A 22,808-nucleotide genomic window follows, 5' to 3' on the forward strand; every position below is an offset into this window, starting at 1 on the left:
TTGTAGGCACCAAACAAATATGTGTTGAATATGTGTTGAATGACTACTTATTTATTTATTTATTTTTTGGTAAACGACTTCTTGTCTGTCTTGTTCTTTTTTAAAAAAAAGATGACCAGTAAGGGGATCTTAACCCTTGACTTGGTGTTGTCAGCACCTCGCTCTCCCAAGTGAGCCACGGGCCGGCCCCTTGTCTGTCTTGTTTTGTGCCAGGTGCTGTTGAGACATTGTAGATATGTCAATGAAAAAAACAGATCAAAATTGCTCTCCTCGGGCCGGCCCGTGGCTCACTCGGTAGAGTGCGGTGCTGATAACACCAAGGCCGCGGGTTCGGATCCTATATAGGGATGGCCGGTTTGCTCACTGGCTGAGCGTGGTGCTGACAACACCAGGCCAAGGGTTGAGATCCCCTTACCGGTCATCTTTTTAAAAAAAAAAAAAAAATTGCTCTCCTCAGGGAACTGTTTGCAATCTATGTGTGTGGTTGTGAAGGAAAGAAGATGAGGGTACTGAGAAGGACTATAAAAAAAAATAAGTAAGTTTATATTATATTATAGTGATATTATACAATAAATACTTTGGGGTAAAAAAGAAGTCAGGAAAAGGGACCAGAAGAGTAGGGGAGGAGTTGTTGTGATTTGACATTGGAGGGTCAGGGGCAGCTTCCTTGAGAAGGTGTCATTTGAGCAAAGAAGGTGGATGAATCACCTCCTTCAACATCTCCTGTCATTTCAACACTGAACCTCTCAAGTTTTGGGGGGTTTTTTTGGTGGCTGGCTGATACGGGGATCTGAACTTGCGACCTTGGTGTTACCAGCACCATGCTCTCCCAATTCAGCTAACCGGCCAGCCCTAACCCCTCTCAGGTTGTAAGAATACATTATGCAATTTCTTGCTTCAGTAGTTTGCATACACTGTTCCTTTCACCTGATATTTAGCCCCTGTCTTTTCTTTTTTTTTTTTTTTTTTTGCATTTCTTTTCCTGTGCCTGGCTTATTTTACTTAACCTAATTTTTTCTAAGTTCGTCCATGTTGCAGTGAATGGCAGAATTTCATTGCTTTTTAAGGCAGGGTAGTATTACCTTGTGTTGATATACCACATTTTCCTTATCCAGTTGTCCAGCGATGGACATTTAGGTTGATTCCAACTCTTGGCTACTGTAAACAGAGCTGTGATAAACAGGGGAGTGCAGGTGTCCCTTAAAATAATGATGTCCATTCCTTTGGGTATACATCCTAAAGTGGGATTGCCGGTTCGTGTGGCAGTTCTATCTGTAATTGTTTGAGGCAGAAGTATTTACATCTTGAAAGTCTTTAGGAGCGGGAAAAGCCAACAGTCAAAAATCCTGGGAGGGGTGTCTCTCAAAAGCCTTCACAGAATGGCTGGGAGACCTCTCAGAAGATCCCAACACTTCCACACCACACGACATAAGCAAAGGGACCCTGTCTTGTTCAACATCAGAGCTTCAATGGCAAGCCAGTACATCGTGCTTTGTAGGCACCAAACAAATATGTGTTGAATATGTGTTGAATGACTACTTATTTATTTATTTTTTTTTTGGTAAACGACTTCTTGTCTGTCTTGTTCTTTTTTAAAAAAAAAGATGACCAGTAAGGGGATCTTAACCCTTGACTTGGTGTTGTCAGCACCACGCTCACCCAGTGAGCGAACCGGCCATCCCTATATGGGATCCGAACCCGGGGCCTTGGTGTTATCAGCACCGCACTCTGCCGAGTGAGCCACGGGCCAGCCCCTAGCCCCTGTCTTTTCTGCCTGGCCAATTCCTACTTGTCCCATACCAGATGCCACCTCCCTCATGAAACCCTACTCAATGCCTGTAGGCAGAGGTAATCGTACTGCCTTTGTGCTCCCACAATACTTTGTTCACTTCTCCCCAGAAGCTCTTAGTACCTTTCCTGGGACATCATATGTGTTTTGAAGAATTCTCACAACAAGGGGTAAGCTGTTACTGACATCATCATGTTTGGACACATGAGGAAAACTGGTTCAGTTACTTGTCCTGGGTCATTGGCTGGATTGGGAAGGCTGGACACTAAGGTCAACAACCCGTGTTCTAAAACAGAGCTCTTCCTGCAATGTGAGGAGCCTTGCCTTGCATGGGGTGAAAAATATTTTTGTCAGATTTTTCTGCTACATCTTGATCAACTTGAGGACAGACACCATTTCTATTTGATTGGGGGAGGGGTTGTTGGGGAGTATGGGATAAATATTTGTTCAGTGAGTAAAGGGATGAATTAACCACCTACGGTTCAGGCATTCACGAGGAATTTATTTTTGAACAGGAACCTTCCTTCCTGTGCTGCCTAGATCTTACCTCACAAGAGACTGCTTACTCCACCTGACCTCGCCTGAACCAAGTCATGCTAGGGGAAGGGAGGATTTGGACATTTGGCTACTGTCTTTCCTCTTTGGGCATTCTTAAGTAAATTGGTTTACAGCAGCGAGGGGAGGGCACAGGGTCAAGAAGGTGTCAGGTGACAGGGGCAGGAGTACCTGGGGCCAGAGGCCACTGAGCAGCCATTCTGCCCTCTGCATCCTGTCTCTGTGTTCCTCTCCCAAATCTGTAGGCAAGCCTCAAGCATCAGGGCCCCACGCAGGACAGGAAGAGACTACAGTTTCCCCAGTCTTTCTGAAAACGTAGAGTATAGTATTCCATTGGCTGGTCTCTAAGGTAGTAATGAGAAGCTGTGTTCATCACTCAGGTGCAGGAAAAAGGGAGGGGAAGGTGGTCTAAGTGACCAGGAACAGCGAATGGGTGGCCTTAATGAAGACGACTTTCTTCTGAGGGCTTATCCCTGCATCTGGCCGGCAGCCCTGAAATAGTTGCTGAGTGAATTATCTGGATCTATGGGAGGGAAATGTTTTTGCGTCTGGTAGTTGGAGATGGTGTTTTTCTTCCAAATCAGAATAAGGAAACATTTATATTGCATATTTTATTTCCTAAAGGGCTTTCCTCCTGCAATGTCCCAATATGAAACTCAGGAGTGCTAACTGTTCCAGCTTCCCGACTTGTTCAGTCATGCAGCAATACTGAGCATCCAGCACAGGCCAGGTATGTTCAAGGAGATTCAGAGGCCAAAAAGACATATGTCTGTCTTCAGAGGCTCAGCCTTGAAGACACAGATAAGTGTGGAAGCCAGTACAGGAGCCCTGATCGTTGTCTCTCAGGCCATCACAGCAGTCCAAAGGGGGAAGGAAGTCTCCAATGACAAGTCATACTTGAGCAAAGTCTTGGAAATTTTAGTTGTTTTTCTATGGGAGCAATTGGGCGGGAGAATAATGATAGCTCTCTTTTAACTGGATTATCTGATGGTTTAAACTTGAAAGCAATGCCGTGTGTTTTAAGGGGGCGGTGGTGGTGGTGGAAGGACTGAGATAAAAGCCCTGAAAGTATTCCATTTCTATAGAGCCTCTTCTGGGGTGGATAAGATCTCAGCACAGGTGGGGAGGTGGGGAGGTGGAGAGAAGGGAGAACCAGGTGCCCCACACCCAGATCCATTCTTTCCAGCCTGGAACACCCAAATCCCACATTCTATTTGCATCTAATTCTTTGTTGTTGTTTTTTTAAATGTAAAACATTGGTAGAGGTAATGGCTGAACCCCCGCTGCCTCTCTGTAGAATGAAAGTGTCACATAAGGGTAGTCTCCCCAAGGTTGAATCCACTGCTCTCCTTTTACAACTCTCAGCCATATCAACCATTTTCATCTCAAAATGATTTTATGGTATGTTATCTTGAGAGCTGAGGGTTTGTGATCAGAGAGCAGGGAGTCAGGGCAGGGTGGGGAACAGTGGCTGAGAATGAGGGAACACTGCGGGCTGGGCTGGGCTGGGGTGGGGTGGGGTGGGCAAGGATGAGCATTTGAAGGTGGAACTGTTCCCCCACCTTGTTCTTCACGTCTATGGAGGGCATTTTCTTTCCTCCACTAGTGTCCAGTGTTTCTTCACTGGAGATGACGGTAAATAACCTGCATCACCTTAGTGTTAGTGTAGCGCGTGGGCCCCACCAGGAGTCACTGTCTTCATTTATTAAGCCCTCCTCTGGGCCAGGCTTTCACACACAGCGCTTGAAGAGGGTGTCGGAGCAGATGTCTTCAAACTACACCATAAAAGAATAAATAAGTAAAGACAATTCACCTTTGTTTAGAATCTTACAATTTACCAAGAGGTGAATTACTCCATTCCAAACTCGGCTCAGCCCTTTGAATTGGGAGTGCTATTCTCCACATTTTATGGATGAAGAAAGCAAGGCCGTGTTTAGTTAAAAAACGCTCCCAAGATGACTTGCCTGGTTATAATTCGACATGAACAGCAGGACACAAAGAGAAGGGAAGAAGACAAAGGGAGAGCGGGGAACCCACTCCTTTGGGGCAGGCAGGCCAGCCAGGTGCGTAGCACCCACCTTCCCCGACCTGAGAGACGGGGACGGCCGCCCCAGTGGGAGAATCAACCGTGCCCGCCGCCACCTCTGCCGCTGCTTCCTCTCAAGGTTGGAAAACTAAGTAAGGACAACATGTCTTCTGACCATGACCCCCTTTATTCTGCTTAGAACCAGTCCTATAAGAACAGAACCTCCCCTGGGGCTTTTACAAAAACAGTTTTTGCCAGTGCACACAACAGTTCCTTTACAGAGCAGCCTCCGCCGGCCCTGGGAGGGAGGGCGGGGTGGACCGTGACTCAGCAGGCACCTGGGGGAGGCCAGCGCCACTGCTGGTGTGAGTGTGAGGTTCCAAGTCCCCTCCATCCGGAAGCAGTGAACCGAGTCAGCGGTGGCCTCCTGCTCTAGCTCCGAAGGGGCTTCCTCCTAGACCTCAGGCTTGGACAGAATCCTAATGATAAAAATATAACAATTAAAAATAGAAAAACAAATTTAAATACTGCTACCCACTCACTCTGTCTCTCTGTTAAAAATACGAGCACATTCTATAGGTCTGTATTATAATTTCCCATTCAAAGATTTTTTGGTGTTAATATCCTCCCAACTGTACTGTAAGATGAGTTCAGGGTACTTGCCAGAGCCTAGCACAGTGCTTGCTGCTCAGCAAGTATTTACTGATGGACTGACCCTCCCAACCCCGACTGCACACGACTAAGGCAACAAAAGAAGTGCAGGAGCTGAGGTGAGCCCTCGGCCTGGCTGACGAGTGCTTTTCTGGTAGGTGCGAGTGAGGGTCTCAAGGTTCCATGAAGGCTGCTATGGTTTGGGGTAGACCGAGACCCCTAACTTTACTAGCTGTTAGATTGAAACCTCAAAGAATAAGGGCAGGGTGAGAAGCAGGTGGCCAAGGAGCTGCTTGAGAGCAGGTGTCACCAGCTGGTCTCCACTTGGCCAGTCAAGGAACATCCTGGCTTTGCCATGTACCATGAGAAGTCTTTTAACCCCTCCTCTCCTCAGTTTTTTCACCTGTAAGATATGGATAGCAGAAGCTTTTTTTTTTAAAGATGCCCGGTAAGGGGATCTTAACCCTTGACTTGGTATTGTCAGCACCACGCTCAGCCAGTGAGCTAACCGGCCATCCCTATATAGGATCCGAACCCGTGGCCTTGGTGTTATCAGCACCACACTCTCCTGAGTGAGCCACGGGCCGGCCCTGCAGAAGCTGTTTAAAGGCCTAGATCAGGGCCGGCCTGGTGGCGCACTGCTACAGTGCGCCGCTTGGGAGCACGGCGGCACTCCCGCCGAGGGTTCGGATCCCACATACAGACCAGCCGCTCACTGGCTGAGAGAGGTGCGGGCGCAACACCGAGGGTTGCGATCCCGTTGCCGGTCCCGGTCCGGTACGGGCGCGACACTGAGGGTTGCGATCAGTTGCCGGTCACGAAAAAAGACAAAAAGGAAAAAAATAAAAAATAAAAAATAAATAAATAAATGAAGGCCTAGATCAGACAACATTTGTGGAGGTCCCTGGTGAAGTGGAAGGAGAACGTAACTGTGTGTTCCCAGGACAGGGACTGGCCTCATTCTGTCTGTGCAGAACATGTGGAGAAACATCATAAGGACTCAATGAAGGAATAATGAAAGGATGGTGAAGAGCGATTAACAGATTCTGGGTGGGCAGAAAGCTGGAAGAGTATTTCAGGATAAATGGAGTAGACTAGGAGGGGCATTTAAATGAATGGATAGAAGGTGTTAGAAGTATCCCAGACAAACATGGGGTGTCTTGACAGTCCTGGAGGCCAAAGAAGATGGGTCATCTGGGTGTCTTGAAGAGTCCTGTTAGCATGATGAACATCTTCAAGTATAGTCACTGAGTGAAGGGGAGTTTCAGTGGAACTTCAGGGGAGAAGGGGCAGGTTGGCATAAGCTGGATATATTATACAGAAGAAAGAATCTAAGTTGAAGGCATAAAAATGCATACACACAAAAGTACTGCAATGTAGCATTCTGTACCTCACTCACCGTGAGCTGACGCTGCATGGGACTGGAGAATGTTGTTTGCTCAAAGATCTTATCAGGGCAGTGACTTTGGCCAATCCTGTGGGATACCAGGCCCAGTCCCTCTAATTGTTTGTTAAACTTGAGAAGACACTTGACTGAAAGGCCATCCAGCCCTCGATTTAAGCCCAGTCTTCTCCAGAACACAATCATAGGATTGAGTCCAACCTTCACTTTAGAAGGCTCCCTCCCGCCCTGCACCTCCTCACTGGGGAGGCTCTCTCACTGATGGGAGTGCGAGTGCCATTTCCAGGTGAGATGGGAATGAAGATAAGTTGACCCCCCTCTCCTGAGGCCTCCAAGCTCTACTCAGACTCTCTAAGGGTCCTTTCTCCCCTTATTCCATTCTATTCTTCTTTCTCTCTCTCTCTCTCCCCTTCTCTCTTTCTCTCTTTTTCATTCTTTTTTTAATTGGGAAAATTTGAGTACACATGGAACTTGAGAGGAAGGGACCAGCAAAAAGGGAGTGATACTATTTATCATTGCAATATTTCATTAAACCCAATATGCCATTAATTTTAAGATGAATAACTATTTTGTATATCACTAAGAGAGAAAAAATGCTGCCAAATTATGACATTTTGATTTCAGAGATGTTAAAATGGGGGAAAATATGCAATATATTCAATATAAAAAATACTACCATGTCCATTTGAAAGTTAAGCAAGTCATTAGCCAAGTAGTAGGTGGCTAGTATTTTTATAATTAACCCTTATTCAATGTTAGTGTACTTTGTAAGTAATAATTCATTTAATCTTTGAAAAAATCCTATTAGATAGGTACTTTTGTCATTCCTGTTTTACAGAAAAGGAAATCAAGGCATTGAAAGGTTAAAAAATCTGCCCAAAGTCAATAAACAGCAGATCCAAGCTTCAAACACATTCCTGCCCACCTCTACCACCACGACTGTCCTTCTCACTGCCAAGATATGTGTTGGCCCACAGTAAAATTTGGGCAAATGAATGAATTAGCAAACAACTGAAAAAAAAAATCAAAACTGGACTTCAAGCAGAGAAATTAGCATGAACGTCTTTCTTCTTTCCTCTACTTGTCTAAGGAAAGGGCCAACACATTCTCCACACGTTGAAGGTATTAGACCACTGGCTAAGTTCCAAAAGAGGTAAGAAAACAAGAGTAGGAAGTGGGATATGATGTATGAGATGGAAAGAAACGTTGTAAAGTAATCAACACAACTATGTTATAGTTGTTACGCTGCTCTTCATCTAACTGTAGTCTAATTAACTAACATCTGGGGCATAGAGAAGGGGACCAGACCCCCTTCCCACAGCCAGGCACACCGCCAGCACCAAGGAGCACACCAAAATCATCTCCTCCACATGGGTGGCCCCCCACAGCTACCACGATAACCATGGCTGCCACGAAGGGGGCTAGATGCCACAACCACCGTGCAGATGGTTCGCCAACCACTGGAGTGCGTTAATACAAGGAGAGTCACCAGCAGAGATAAAGAAAGGAGGAGGTTGTCTCTCCCCACAGAGCCCATTTCATAGTGACGGAAGAGACATCGGCTCTGTGATAGTATTGGGGGACCTGATCACGCCTCTCAGCACTGGACAGATCATTTGGGCAGCAAGTCAACAGAGCAACCATTATTCTTTCAGAGGGTGAGAAGAAATCTAGGCTGATTGGAGGGGGGAGGGAAAGGGGGATGGGGAGAGATTGGATAAGGGGCAAAAATAATAATTACGATTTGTAACAATATATATGCTAGTAATATTGATTTGATCAACATATATCAATGTTGAACCCCCAAAATTTGTATAATCAATTTTGATTCAATAAAAACTAAAAAAAAAAAAAAAAAAGTAATAACATCTGGGCTGTGAAGAACCACAGTGTTCTGGGAGAGAGTGCCACCTATTGAGTGACCATCACCACAACTAGAGAATTTCATCTGGGACATCCAACTTGAGACATGGACTTAAGAAAGCCAGACTACCAACAAATGACCTGGAACCTAAAGCTAAATTTTTATCCAGGCCATGCAAATGATAATAGCTCAGAAAGCTTTCTTTGTACGATGTTGAAGAATGAGAAAAGATCTTGGCCTGGACAAAGAAGACTCTGCTGAATGCCATAGACTATATGCAAAGCTGCAGTCTAGGTCATTTCCACACTACACATTGTTACAATGAACGCAGAGGTAAACCTAAACCCTTAAGGAGGAAGAAAACTAACATTTACTGAGCCTCTATCACATGCTTTACAAATGCATTTATTTCGCCTTCATTCATTCAATAAATATTTACTGAGCAGTTACAACGTGCTAGCAAGCACTGCCTCATACAATGGGGAAACAATACTGAACAAAGGCAGCGGTCCAGTTTCCTGCTCCCAGGGTGCTTGCGTGGCAAGACAGTAGAAAATAAACAGGTACTTACGTAATTTCAGAGATCAATGCTGTGAAAAAAATATAACTGGAAAATGGGATAAGAGTCGTCATATCATTTAAACCTACCTTTCAGAGCCTGTAGAATGGGAATAATAATATTATATCTTGAGGTCACTGGTAGATACCCATGAGAGTTAAAGCATTTAGCCTGAGGTCAGTTGAAGTCAACTGTGCACGAGCGGGCGAATAATCCAGCTAGCAAGGATTTAATTCTCTGCTTTTGAGGGGGGCAGGGCGGGGAGGCGGTTGGCTGATACAGGGATCCAAACCCTTGACCTTGATGTTACTAGCACCGCGCTGTCCCAAGTGAGCTAACCAGCCAGGCTCTGCCTTTTTTTAATCCAAAGGCTGTCTCTCACCACTACACAAGGCTGCCCGAGAATAGTCAAGATGGACAATCAGGGCAGGAGGTCCTAGTTGGCATGTTATATCAATGATCATCGCTGTTTCATCGGAAGAGTTGTTTACAATACCCAAAATGCCTCTGGCAGGGCATTTTATCTATATAGGTAAAAAGATAACACCGCATAGGTATTTACACAGATATTCAGGATCTGATGGTCCTTGATCTTTAAGAGTATCCTTAAGTGTGGAAAACAAAGACTCTTCAGTTCCTGCCATGTGCGGCAGTATATTTAGCACTGAGGCTTCTATTGTTTTTATTAATTCAAGGAATTTTTATAATTATTTTGTTTTATGAATCTCATCACGTTAGAGAATATGAGGGCTTCCTTGCACCTTCACAGTAAACTGTCATTTCCAGGAAGGTAGGAAGAGAAGCCGTGGAGTGATCCATGGTGTGGTTCCTGCCGAGTCATCTGTAGGTCGGGGACTAATGGATTACCTCCCTCCAGGAAGAGGCTACCCTTTGTGTTTGAGGTTAGAAGGATGTTGTCATCTCCTCTGAAGGTCTAAGCAGGGTCTTCGCATTGTCAAAGGCCCTCGGAAAGCCTGTTGTTTACTTATTCCCCTTGGAAGTCAGAAAGGACACGTGTTTCCTCACCTCCTGCGCTCTCCTCCTCCAAGGGCAGGCACGGGTTCTCAGGCTGCTAGTGAGCAGAGCGGCAGAAACCACTTCAGTTCCAATGAAGTCCTGAGGAATTTACAGTGGTTCCCAACTATCAAAGATGACCAAGCATCTTACAATTAGGTTTTTCTTTTCTTTTTTTTTTTTTTTTTTGGCAGCTGGCCAGTACAGGGAACCAAACTCTAGACCTTGGTGTTACAGAACCACACTCTAACCAACTGAGCTAAGTGGCCAGTACAATTGGGTTTAAATCAGAAAGGAATTGCTTGGGCCGGTCCGTGGCTCACTCGGGAGAGTGCGGTGCTGATAACACCAAGGCCCCGGGTTCGGATCCCATATAGGGATGGCCGGTTCGCTCACTGGCTGAGCGTGGTGCTGACAACACCAAGTCAAGGGTTAAGATCCCCTTACCGGTCATCTTTTAAAAAAAAAAAAAAGAAAAGAAAAAAAGAAAGGAATTGCTCAGTTTGACAAACCCAGCTGCCAGCCAACTTAAAGTGCTGGCTCTTCTTGAGATTCAGAGATAACAGGTAGGAAATACATTGGTAACACACAGGCCTTGAGTGCATCGTTGGGTCATGAACAGCAGAGTGACCAATGCAGGCCTGGTCAACGCCTCTGTCCTCCCAGCCTCCCATTCATTACACTATGGGCTGATTTTCTTCTGAAGAATAAGACACTGCTTAATGTGCTTTTATTGACTTTGAAAATAGCTATAGGCATTTTGAAGAAATAACCTACCAGAAAACAGAAAATAAGCAGAGAAGATTCTGAAGTGCTTTTAAAAAGCATGACATGGACTGAGAACACCCACACCCCACTCTTAGCCTTCCCTGGATCGTGCCAGGTTGTCTGCTTGAGTCATGCTGTTATCCTTGAGGAAATAGATCCATAAAATGTTACTCAGGCAAAACTGAGCTACAGCCTGACTAAACATGGGGCTCCCCTGATAAAATCTTTCCTGTGTAAAGCTTGGTGGATTCTGCTTTCGCACAATTTCCCCTTCTCGGACTGTATAAATCCTCAGCCCCAGGACTGAGAGTTCCCTCCTGTTTTTATATAATTTCTCTAATCTGTCACTGCATTTTGTAGCAGATATAGTAAACAGCCATGTAATGTCTATGCAAGCTCTCTTATAAGGTTCTCCAACTGTTCCCACATGACTTAGAATGTTTCCAAATGATGATTGCTCTTTTTTTTTTTTTTGGTGGCTGGCTGGTACGGGATCCAGACTCTTGACCTTGGTGTTGGGTACCAGCACCATGCTCTCCCAAGTGAACTAACTAACTGGCCAACCCAACTTTTTTTTTTTAAATGTCATTTTATTGTCATTGTTCTTTTAATGTAGATCTCTTAGGAACTTGGCACCTTTTCATCTCATGTCTTGGTCAACAGGAAGTAGTTGACCAATTTTAAAAAGCTTCCTCTGAGACATTTGACTTATTCAGCCAGCATTTTGTGGAGAACTTTCTTGGTGGCAGGTAGTCCTAAGCCAGTAGAGGTTCAAAACCTGTGGTAAGTAGGCCAGGTGAACAAGATTGGGGAAGGAACCATTTGAGGAAGGTCTTGGAGGCATGCCAAGGTTGGAGGAAGCCAATCACTGTTTTTCATTTTGAACAGAGGGAGCAGTTTAAGGAAGGTCTTGGAGGCATGTCAACTTTGGAGAAATGCAAGCAGTGTAATTTGGTCAGGCAGGAGTGATAGGTACACCTGCGGGATGAGAAGCACCAAGGAGGAGGGACCAGGGACATAAGCTGACTTGCTTTAGTACATCCATAAGACAACAGAATGCCCCTGTCCCTTTTATTATTAATCAAACATCCTATTAGAGTGCTCTTTTACCTAGGAGTTTTATTTTAATTTTATTTATTTTTATTTTTTGGCAGCTGGCCAGTACAAGGATCAAACCCTGGACCTTGTTTTTATCAGCACCACACTCTAACCAATGGAGCTCCTAGGGATTTTAGTGCACACACACACACACATGCACCCTTCTTTACTTTTGATTAAAAAATAATATGCCCTGTCATCACTAGAAACATGATATAGCACATGGGAAGACTGATATTTATACTTGGTGCCTCTTCTGCAGCCTCTATATATCCATGTATCCATGAACTATGTACATTTTCAATTATACACTTTGGTTTATGAGATCTTTTTCAAAATTATCTTTGCATCCTAAGTGGTAGAATATATAAAGCATAAGAATATATATGTGTATGAGTTGGTGGTTAGGTTTATTCAGTATAAGCAACTGTATGGATTTGGGGAAATTCTGAGAAATTTGAAAAATTAGATGTGTAATGAAATAGGCATTTAATTAGCTGTTAATTATAGACACCAAAATACAATAGTGTGTAAAAATCCTTCATTGTTCAAATCCCCAATGTGAAAAACTGCAGTTTATGTGCCAGCCCCTTGCACAGCAGTGGTTTTGAATAATTCTCCTCTAACTGATGCCCTTGGCTCTCCATCTGTCAACACATTACCATCTGAATTTCCACAGGGAAGGCATATTTTTAAAATCCTGTCTTCCCTTTTGCATTTCACCGTGGTTTAAAAAACGTATTTCTATTGAAGTGATGTTAATTTCAGCACAGGCAAATAGTTGTCCTTAGCTTGTTTGGAATGAAGACATTTCTGCCAGTTCTTTTTCTGATGATCATAAATTATAAGGTGACAAACAGAGGTGAAATCACATAAGTATGATCCAAGAGAGCCAGGAAGAGAATCTAATGGTTTTTAAATGGAAGAAAATGAGCTGGGCATCTTGATTGTGAGGTTGTAAGAGTAAGGAATACAGCAAAATAGTTCAGTGAAAATAATTTAGATCATGAAGTTTTGGTGGAAAGTGGGCAGAAAATTAGATACAAATGAATTATTTTTATAGTTACTACTAAAGGTTACATTGTTTCTGTTAGGAAGAAAGGTAGCCTGGGAGCTAGCAGAGGATGCTCCTTATATATGCAGATTGGGAGAGAGAACACATTACTTTCTCTTCAATCAGGGTATCTTGGTCTCATAATAACCCGTATTTTGGTGGAAATTCAGAGATTAGCAAAGCCAACAAAGGGTTTGGGGTACTGATTTATAAATAAAGATGATAGGTGCCAAATATGTATAACACAACTAAGTAAAGGAGGAACTGGGGGCTGGCAGGTTAGCTCAGCTGGTTAGAGGGTAACCCAAGATCAAGGGTTTGGATCTGTGCACTGGCCAGCTGCCAAAAAAAAAGAGGAACTGAAAAGATCAGAATATAATTTGAAGAATTCTGGTTTCCAAAAGGGAGGGATATTTTTAAAGAAGGGAATAGAAAGTTACAGTAGGCACAGGAAAACAGAAAACGAAAAAAATCTGTAATTGAAAAACGGGAGTTTTGGAGAAAAGATAATCAGGAAAGTCAGAGTAGTAATTTTTGCACACGCATATTCAAACTTCAAGAACAATTTCCAGAAATAAAATCTAAGCTCTGTCAAATGTTTTAAGGTTTATTTGAAAGGATATACAGGCATAAAACAATTCTGTACACCAAGAATGGGTATTAAATTGTCACAGAGTCTCTTTTTTAATTTTCTCCACCCAACTCCCTGCATCCGCTCCCTCACAACAAGCATGATCCTTGGAGGGAATCCTGTAATCCCGTGGGGATTTGGTGTTTAATGTTGATTTTTAATGCCAGATTGGTTCTTTCTCCCTCTCCCCGCCTCCAGTGTTCTGTTGTATTTCTTCTCTACTCCTGTCTGAAGCGGCTCTTGAATCGCAATATTAGCGCCTTTGAGACTCACTCGCACCTTGAAACCTTGAAATAAAAGGAAAAAGGGAAGAGAACCAAAAGGAAACTGAGTCATCTCCTTGTAGGTCTCTCCAGAGAGCAATGGCTGGAGACTCTCCATATTGTCTGACTCTTAATCCTGGACGGAGGACAGAATTCAGAAGAGCATCAAACACAAGTGCAGACCCCAGAGGCGGGGGTGCGGGCCCGAGGCCGGCAGGGCGGCGCTCGCGAGCTGGGCAGCAGGAGGCAGCGCCCCGGGGAATCTGGAAGGCACATGGGTAGGTCGGGGCAGCGCTGGCTGGTTAGCTCAGTTGGTTAAAGGTCAGTGGTATAATACCAAGGTAAAGGGTTCGGATCCTCGTACAGGCCAGATGCCAAAAACGTTTCAAAAAGTTACAACCACCCTGGCATAGGAGGACCTGGTTAGGATGCACGGAGACTTGGGCACAGTTAATAATCAGGGCGGGCTAATAATTATCCATCCGGACACTGATAGGTTTGACGTCGAGTGTTGAGGAAGGATTAAGGAGTCTTCCCAGGGGCGGTGACCAGACCCTCCTCCCAGGGCAAATTTCCATCCTCTTACGAAAACACGGCCTTGCAATCCAGGGACCTTTCTCGAAGGCAGCTTGCCCCATGACGTCGCCACTAACACCACACCGCTGAGCAGCGTATCAAAGAATTCCTTCCAACACCCCCAGCACGCCCTGAAAGCAGTTCTGGTAGGTACTGTTTTCAAGCTCTCATTACGTTTGCAGTGATATTTTAGTGTCCCAACCAGTAAGCGAGCTCTGGGGAAGAGGAGCGGGGCGGTGTGAACTCAGGGCTGCCCCTTAGGGTCACGGGGACTGTGCACCACGCGGCACAGCCAGCCCTCCGGGGTCCCAGCCGGGCAGGAACGCAGTCGCGCATAAGCCTGTGCACTGCTGGGGCCGTGGGCACCTGGGGATGGAGTCTTCACACTTCCACAGCCCTGTAGACTCCGGGTGGAATCTCACTTGTGACAAAGGTGAAAAGCTTGAAGCTCTTTCCAGCCTTGGCTAACCTAAATATGCAGAGTAAAGAAGATCTGTAAACTTGAAAATATGAAATAGTGACCCATACTCTTAGACTCCTGACGCCTCCCAATCCCTGATTGAAGGCTAGGGGGAGAGAGCTGAAGAGGGGGAAAACTGCCTTCTTACTTGGGAGGAGTAAATGTGTTTTCCCACTGCAACTGAAATGTGGTCATTTGCTCGCTGAAGTTTATTGCTGCGTTTATTTGCAAATCCGGTTAGTTTCCTCAAGCGGCTTCCAGCTTGTCTAGGGAATTGTTTCCTTGGGAGATAACCAGCTAGGGGATTGAGAATCAGAAAATTCAAGCTCTGGGGGCCAGCCCGTGGCTCACTTGGGAGAGTGTGGTGCTGACAACACCAAGTCAAGGGTTAAGATCCCCTTACCAGTCATCTTTAAAAAAAAAAAGAAAAAAAATTCAAGCTCTGATTTCACTTTTGCTGTTGGTTTACATGTTGTCAAATCATTTTCTTTTCTGAGCCTCAGTTTCTCTATGTTTAAATACATTCACGACATTTTTTGGTTATTTACTATGTATCAGGCACATTGCTGAGTAAGCCATTACATGTGTTATCACAATCTGACAATACCTCAATGCAAGTAATATTCCCATTTTACAGAATGTATATTATAATTTGCCCAAGATCACATAGCAAACACATATCAAAGCCAGGATTCAAAGCCAAGATTTTTTGCTCATTTTATTTTTGGCAGCTGGCCAGTGGTGGGATCTGAAACCTTGACCTTGTGTTATAACACCGTTCTCTAACCGACCAAGTTAATTGGCCATCCTGTTCCTTTTTGAAAAATGTGCATAATGTCCACTACATTATGGCACTGCCTCTTAACATGGGGCTAATAATATACAGCTGGTTAGGTATAGGGCCACCTTATGTACAGCAGAATTCTGGGGCTCCAATCAATCCTGCTGTAGTCTTTCTGAATGCTCTGCCTGAGTGCTGCAGTGTCGGCCTGGTTAGTTGCACACAGGGCCCTGCTTAGGTCCATCCACAGTGTCCTACACATATTTATCATTGCACTGATTATTACATTGTATTATATTAACTAATATATTTTATATTTACATATATGTCATCCATATGTCCTGCTTCACCTGCGTGGGTACAAATGATACATTCCACATGGTGTCCCATCTTCCCCGCTGAGCTTCCTCAGCCTTGCCAGAGGCCCTTCCCCTGCTATGTGCTTGAGGGCTGGGGATGCCCAACGTGTGTCCAGAGGGGTAGCCCTGGGTACTCTTACCTCACTACTGAAGCCAGAACTGAGGCTGGAAGAGTTCACACTCTCCAGGTGGGATGCCTCCCAACTCCTGCTGCTGTCCTCATCATCATGAAGCCAGAGGTCTGAGGGAGCTACTTAAATCTGGCAAGACAGGAGTTGATGCTCAGGCTAAGCTTCCTGCTCAGTAGCAGCCACCAGCACTGTTGCAAAGCAAAGCAACACTTCCTTGAGATGGGAGGGCGGGGTGCTATTTTCCTCGGTGTCTCTTGTTGGCCTGGGATCCCAATGTGGTGGCATTTTCAGTGCAGCTGGAGGGGGTGGGGTGGAAGGGCACAAGTTCTATTGACAGCTGTGGAACTAGAACCCCACCTCCATCCCTCTTTTGTGTGTGTGTGTGGCTGGCCAGTGCAGGGATTGAACCCTGGACTTTGGTGTTATCATCATCACGCTCTAACCAACTGACCTGACCAGCCAGCCCTATCCCTCTTCTAACCCCAAACTTAGGGTGCAAAGGCCACTGCACTAGTCTCATTTCCAGCTTCCTGCCACACCCATTTCCACCATCCAATAAAGTTTAATTCAAAGTGTGAAGGTGAGGGGTGAGATCTTGGTACCATCACTCTGCAGCTCAAATGTCTTCTCTCCATGTCCACCTCCCCACTCCCCAACACCGTGAGCTTGTTGAAGGCTCCTCTTCACACTGGTCACTTGTCCTTCCACAACACATGACTCATAGTCAACACAGAAGTGTTTACCAAATGAATGTCATTTCCCTTCTTGATTATCTGTGTTCTTTTTCTCTGTTTTTAAAAGTCCATAATTTCCTTTTTGAGCTAACACCTCTTGGCCATGTTGGGAGAAAATTAAAACTAGGGACCACAGGTGATGCTATAATTAGTGTGGCCAGCCCGTGGCCCTGAGGTGCCTGGGACCTCAAGAGCATTCTGGGCAGGCTTTGGAATCAGTAATTAGAAAACAGATAGCTTTTGGGCCGAGCCCTGGCGCACTCGGGAGAGTGCGGTGCTGGGAGTGCAGTAGCGCTCCCACTGCGGGTTCGGATCCTATATAGGGATGACCGGTGCACTCACAGCGCTCACTGGCTGAGCGCGGTACAGCCGGTCTCAAAAAGGACAAAAAAAAAAAAAAAAAGAAAACAGATAGCTTTTAGGAATCATAGTGAAGCTGAAATGAAATGCAATATTATATGTTCTTTAAATTACCTAAAATGACATTAAAATGCAGAATCATATGATGGCGTTACTCTACCAATAACAGAAATGTGATTTATCATGCTGCAGTAAAATGTGGGGAGAGCACTGATTTCAGCTCTTGCTTGATGACGCCTTTGACTTCTGGCTCCTCTCCTCCTCCCTCATCCTCCCCCTAACCCCTCTTCCTCCTCCTCCCCCTCTTACCGCCCCCTTCCTCCTCTCTGTGTCCGGCTACTGCAGAACAGGCAGAAAGGCCTATTAATTTGTACTATACCCCGGCCTTTGGTGGGTTAATATAGTTCCCTTTACTTCCTGGTTCAGTCCAGAATAGTTTCAATTTATGCTATGCTTTCGAGTTGTTTTTGTTTTCCTTTAAAGATCTGAGAAAGTGCACAAATACCTAAGTACTGAAGTAATAGGTGCTAGGTGAAAAGCAGAGTGTATGACAGTGCGGTAGCATTGCACTAAGCTCCCTTCTGGGATGCTTTGCTTCCTGGATACTTTTACCCACTGCTCCTGAGGGTGCTATGGACGCCCAGCAGGGGGCACTGTATTTGCCCCGAAAGAGCTGGTCTAGGCTCTAGCTGAGGGCTCACCAGAAAAATGTGTGGAAAGGTAGATGCAGGCCAGTTTGTTAAAGGCCTTGAATGCCATGCAGAAAAGTTTAGAATTCATCCTGTGGGCTAGAGATTTCCACAAATGTGCTGCCACATTGGTATGCCCCAACGGTTATAAGTGACTCACCTCAGGGACGTAGGGGTGCCTGGATGTCCCAGACCAGGGTCTCTCCTCAGCAGGCTCCATCTGTTTATCCCAATATCACACAAATATTTTCATAGTCTATGCTTGCCATGACTTGGAAACTAGCTATCACTGCTCTGTAGACAATGAGTTGCCATTTCATTTTTCTTCCTAACTCAATTATAAACTCCTCCAGGACAGGAGCTGTGTCAAATCTCTTCTTTCTCTTGGCCCCATTTTGCTATGTGGGGAGTACATGCTCAAAAAATACTTGATTATTTGATTAATTGGATACTACGGCTTTTTTTTTTTTTTTTTTTTCGTAAAAAAATGAAACTTATTTCTTACAGTTAGAGCTGGGAAGTCCAAAGTCCAGGAAACACATTTGGTAAGGGTCTTCTTTGGTGGTGATGCAGGGTATCACCTTCCAAGAAAGGCAGGTGTGAGAGAGAGAGAGACTAACCTCCTTAGTCACTCTCTTTTTAAAGCCACTAGAACCACTCTCATTATCCCGGAATAGATCAATCCATTCACGAGGGAACAGTCCTCACAATCCAGTCACCTCCTAAAGGCCCCAGCTTTCAATGACCATAATAGGATTTTCCCCCCTCTTAACAGTCACAGTGGGGATCAAGTTTCAATACATAAAACTTGGGAGACACAATTCGTTCTGCCCCTACCCCTCAAAGTCCTTCTCACAGGTAAATAGAGTCATTCCATCCCCAAAGTCTTAAATGGTTTCAACTCAAAAGCCCAAAGTCCTGAGTTCCATCTGTGAAATCAAAGTAAGTTATCTACTTCCAAGATCCAATGGTGGGACGAACATACAGTACATATTCCTCTTCCAAATGGGAGAAATAGGCCAAAAGAAAGGGGTAACAGGTCCTAAACAAGTCTGAGACCCAGCAGGGCAGGTGTTAAATCTCAAAGCTGGTGAATCAGGTACCTTGACTCCATGTCTGACAACCTCTGTGTGCTGGTGTGGGGGTTGGGTCCCCAAGCCTTTGGGCAGCTCTGCTCCTATGGCTTTCCTGTTCTCAGGTGATGCTTTAGCTCTCCCAGGCTGGCATTGCACACTGGTAGCTCCACAATTCTGGAGTCTCCATGATGGTCCTGCTCCCATGGTGTTGGTGCTGGTGGGGGTTTTCTGCTGCAACTCCAACCCCACGTTTCCTCTTGGCATTACTCTAACAAAGGCTCTATGTGGTGAATCCGCCCCTATGACAGATCTCTTCCTGGGCCCCCAGGTTTTTCCATACATCCTTTGAGATCTGGGTGGAGGCTCTCAAGCTTCACAGCTCTGGCATTCTGTTAACTTACAGACCTCACACCACATGGACACTGCCAAGGCTTCCAGCTTGTGTTTTCTAAAGCTTCAGGTCCAGCCACACCTAGGGCCAATTTAGCCACAGCTGGAGCAGCCAAAGCAACCAGGGTGCTGGTGTGGGGACCAGCATCCTGAGGTGGCCCTGGGCAGCGAGACTGTGGAGGGTGCCTCAGGCCTGTTCCCTAGGACCATTCTGTCTCCCTAGGCCTCGGGGCCTGGGATGGAAGAGGGAGCTTCTGGAATGCCTTCAAGGTCTTGTTTTCCCTTCTCTTCATAATCCTTTTCTTCTGTACGAATAACCATAGCTTCAGTCTCTGGGCTGCACCATTGCATTTTTCTCCTAAAAATGCTCTGTGGTTCTCTACCACATGGCCAGGCTGAAAGTGTTCCAATTTTTTGCCATCTGCTTTCTTTTGACTTATAAATTCTGGCTTTATGTTATGCCTTTTCTTCCATAACTCAGCATAAGCTGTTACAAGTAGCCATGCGACTTCCTGAATCCTTTGCTGCTTAGAAATTTCTCCTGCCAAATACCCTGGTTCAGCATCTTTAAGTTCCACATTCCGTAAAACTTTTGGGCATGAACAGAATGCAGCCAAGTTCCTCACCAGTTCATAGCAAGAGTGACCTTTGCCCCAGTTTCCAAAAAACTCTTTATTTCTATCTGAGACCTCTTCAGTATAGCTTTTACTGTCCTTATTTCTATCAACATTCTGCTCACCATCATTTAACTAGTCTCTAATATGATCCAAACTTTCCCTGGTTTTCTCATCTTCTAAACCCCCACCAGCAGCTAGGCTTTTTCTAGCCTGCTCCTCCAGCCTCTCCTCAATACCCCATTCCAAACCCACTTCCACATTCTCAAGTATTTGCTATAAGCAACACCCCACTTCTCTCAGGTACCAATTTCCTGTACTAGTCTGTTTCTGTTGTTATAACAAAATACCTGGAACTGGGTAATTTGTAAGAAAATGAAATTTATTGCTTACAGTTTCAGAGGCTAGAAAGTCTAAAGTTCAGGGAACACATCTGGTGAGGATCGTTGGTGGTGATGCAAGATATCATATTGTGAGAAAGGCAGGAGCAAGAGAGAGAGCTGGATATTATGACTTCTAACAAACTAAACTTCACAAATCATACAATAGGGATGACTACTTTGCCTGCTTCTAGGAATCATAAAATTCTAAGTGGAAGTGACTCAAAGTGGTAGGTCAAAAAAATACCTTTCAAAGGAATGTGAAAACACTTTATGCTGCTGGTCATGTTTAGAACTGTCAAGAAAGGAGAGATCAGAAGTCTCAAAAGGCAAATAATAGAAAGGAACAATTCCTGGATCAAGACCTGGGCTTTTGGTCTTGAAGAATCAAGGCTGAATAATTTGTTGGCAAACTCCTGGGCTGGCTAGTTAGCTCAGTTGTTTAGAGAGCAGTGTTATAACACCAAGGTCAAGTGTTTGGATCCCCATACAGGCCAACAGCCAAAAAAAACCAAAAACGAAAACAAAAGAAAAAAGGACTGGCAGGTTAGCTCAGTTGGTCAAAGTGTGGTGTTGATACACCAACATCCAGGGTTCAATCCCTGTACTGGCCGCCACAAAAACAAACAAACAAAAACCCTCTTGATCATAATTTTAATCACACTCTGTTCAGCAGTCATTAGGATAACAATTTTTTCCACTTGTTAATCTTTCTTTATCCTTAGGTGGGGGTTGACTTTCCCTTGCCATATGACCCAGTAACCTTACTCCTAGGTATCTACCTGAGAGGAATGAAAACATAAGTCCACACAAAAACTTGTATATGAATATTCATAGCAGCACTGCTTGTAATACCCCCCAAAATTGAAAAAACCCAAATGTCCACCAACTGGTGAGTGGGTAAATAAGATAAGATATATTCATACAATAAAATATTATTCGGCAACAAAAAAGGAATGAAGTACTTGAATACACTGTTAGTGAAACAAGCCATTTACAAAAGGCCACATATTGTATGATTCTATTTACATGAAATGTCTAGAATAGTCAAATTTATAATCAGCAAGTAGATTAGTAGCTGCCTAGGGCTGAGGGGGAGGTGGCAGAAATGGGAAGTGAATACCAATGGGTACAGAGTTCTTTTAGGGATGATGAAAATGTTCTAAAATTAGAGTATGATGATGGTTATGCAACGCTGAATATACTAAAAAGCATTGAAAACAAAAGTTAGTGGGCTGGCCAGTTAGCTCAGCTGGTTAGAATATGGTGCTGCTAACACCCAGATACAGGGTTTGATCCCTGCACCTGCCAGCCACCAAAAACCAAAACAAACAAACAAAAAGTTACAAGATATTACATGCAAGAGGCTCTAATCACAAGAGGACCTAATTGCCATGAAAGAAGAGGTGCTCTTGCTTAGCAGCAAGGGGCTTTACCCTGAGAACTCAGTTGTTTTTCCAGATTTCTCCAAAGGAGAATCATGGTTTGGCAGGAGGAATGAGGGGCAGGTGGAAAAGGCTGACGAGGCAACTAACCTTGAGGAGGAGGATGAAAGGTGAAGATCAGGCTGGTGTGCAGGGAGGGAGGCTGCGTAGTAAGGTAGTGCTTATGAGGGAAGGAAAAGGGGTCTGTCAACAGCGGTCAGCTTTTTCTCCTCTCTGGGGATCCTGGTCAGCCTCCCCTGGGATATGCTGACAGCTGACCTGCAGATCAGCCCCTCCCAGCAGGGACAGGTACTGACTGCCACCCTTTTTCCTTTAAAGGCAGATATATCCAGGGTTCTATCCCTGTGTTGCCCCCCAAAATAAATAAAATCAAAATAAAGGCACATACAAACTACCTCTATGTGGTAAGCGAAGCCAACTGTGTGAATTCTGATTTTGCAGGGCTATGGGTTGGGCTTCCCAGCACAGACTGATTCCTGAACAGTAGAGGGCACTGTTAGCATGCAAAGTCTGCGCTGAACAGCACCAGGAAGGAGGAAGCAGTCGGGTCAGAGTCTGCCCTGCGATCAACTCTAATGCAATCAGACGAGAATAACATACTTTGTATTTTAGAACACAATTGCAACATTCTTGAAATAATGGTTTGACACACAAGACACTGTAGTAAAATAAAACAGAACTCCAATAGGACTGTTAATTCCTAGAAGAATGATTTATTTAGGCAGTCTGGACATTCTCTTATCCAACTAGTACTTACTGACTACCTACTATGCACAAGGTATTAGGTACTTTGTCTTTTTTTTTTTTTTTTTTTTTTTTTTAAAGATGATTGGTAAGGGGATCTTAACCCTTGACTTGGTGTTGTCAGCACCACGCTCAGCCAGTGAGCGAACCGGCCATCCCTATGTGGGATCCGAACCCGGGGCCTTGGTGCCATTAGCACCGCACTCTACTGAGTGAGCCACGGGCCGGCCCGGTATTAGGTACTTTGATACGGCTTAAAAACAATGATCCAAGGATAGTGCTGGATGCTGCTATCGAGGGCTTTTAGAAATGAAAGCCATGTAATTCATGCACACGTTCATCACGTGAACTCAGATTGCGCCGAGAATGCAGTATTGTCAGGAGACACCTGATAG

This window comes from Galeopterus variegatus, unplaced genomic scaffold, assembly GCF_000696425.1.
Source record: "Galeopterus variegatus unplaced genomic scaffold, G_variegatus-3.0.2 Scaffold950, whole genome shotgun sequence".
Lineage (NCBI taxonomy): Eukaryota > Metazoa > Chordata > Mammalia > Dermoptera > Cynocephalidae > Galeopterus > Galeopterus variegatus.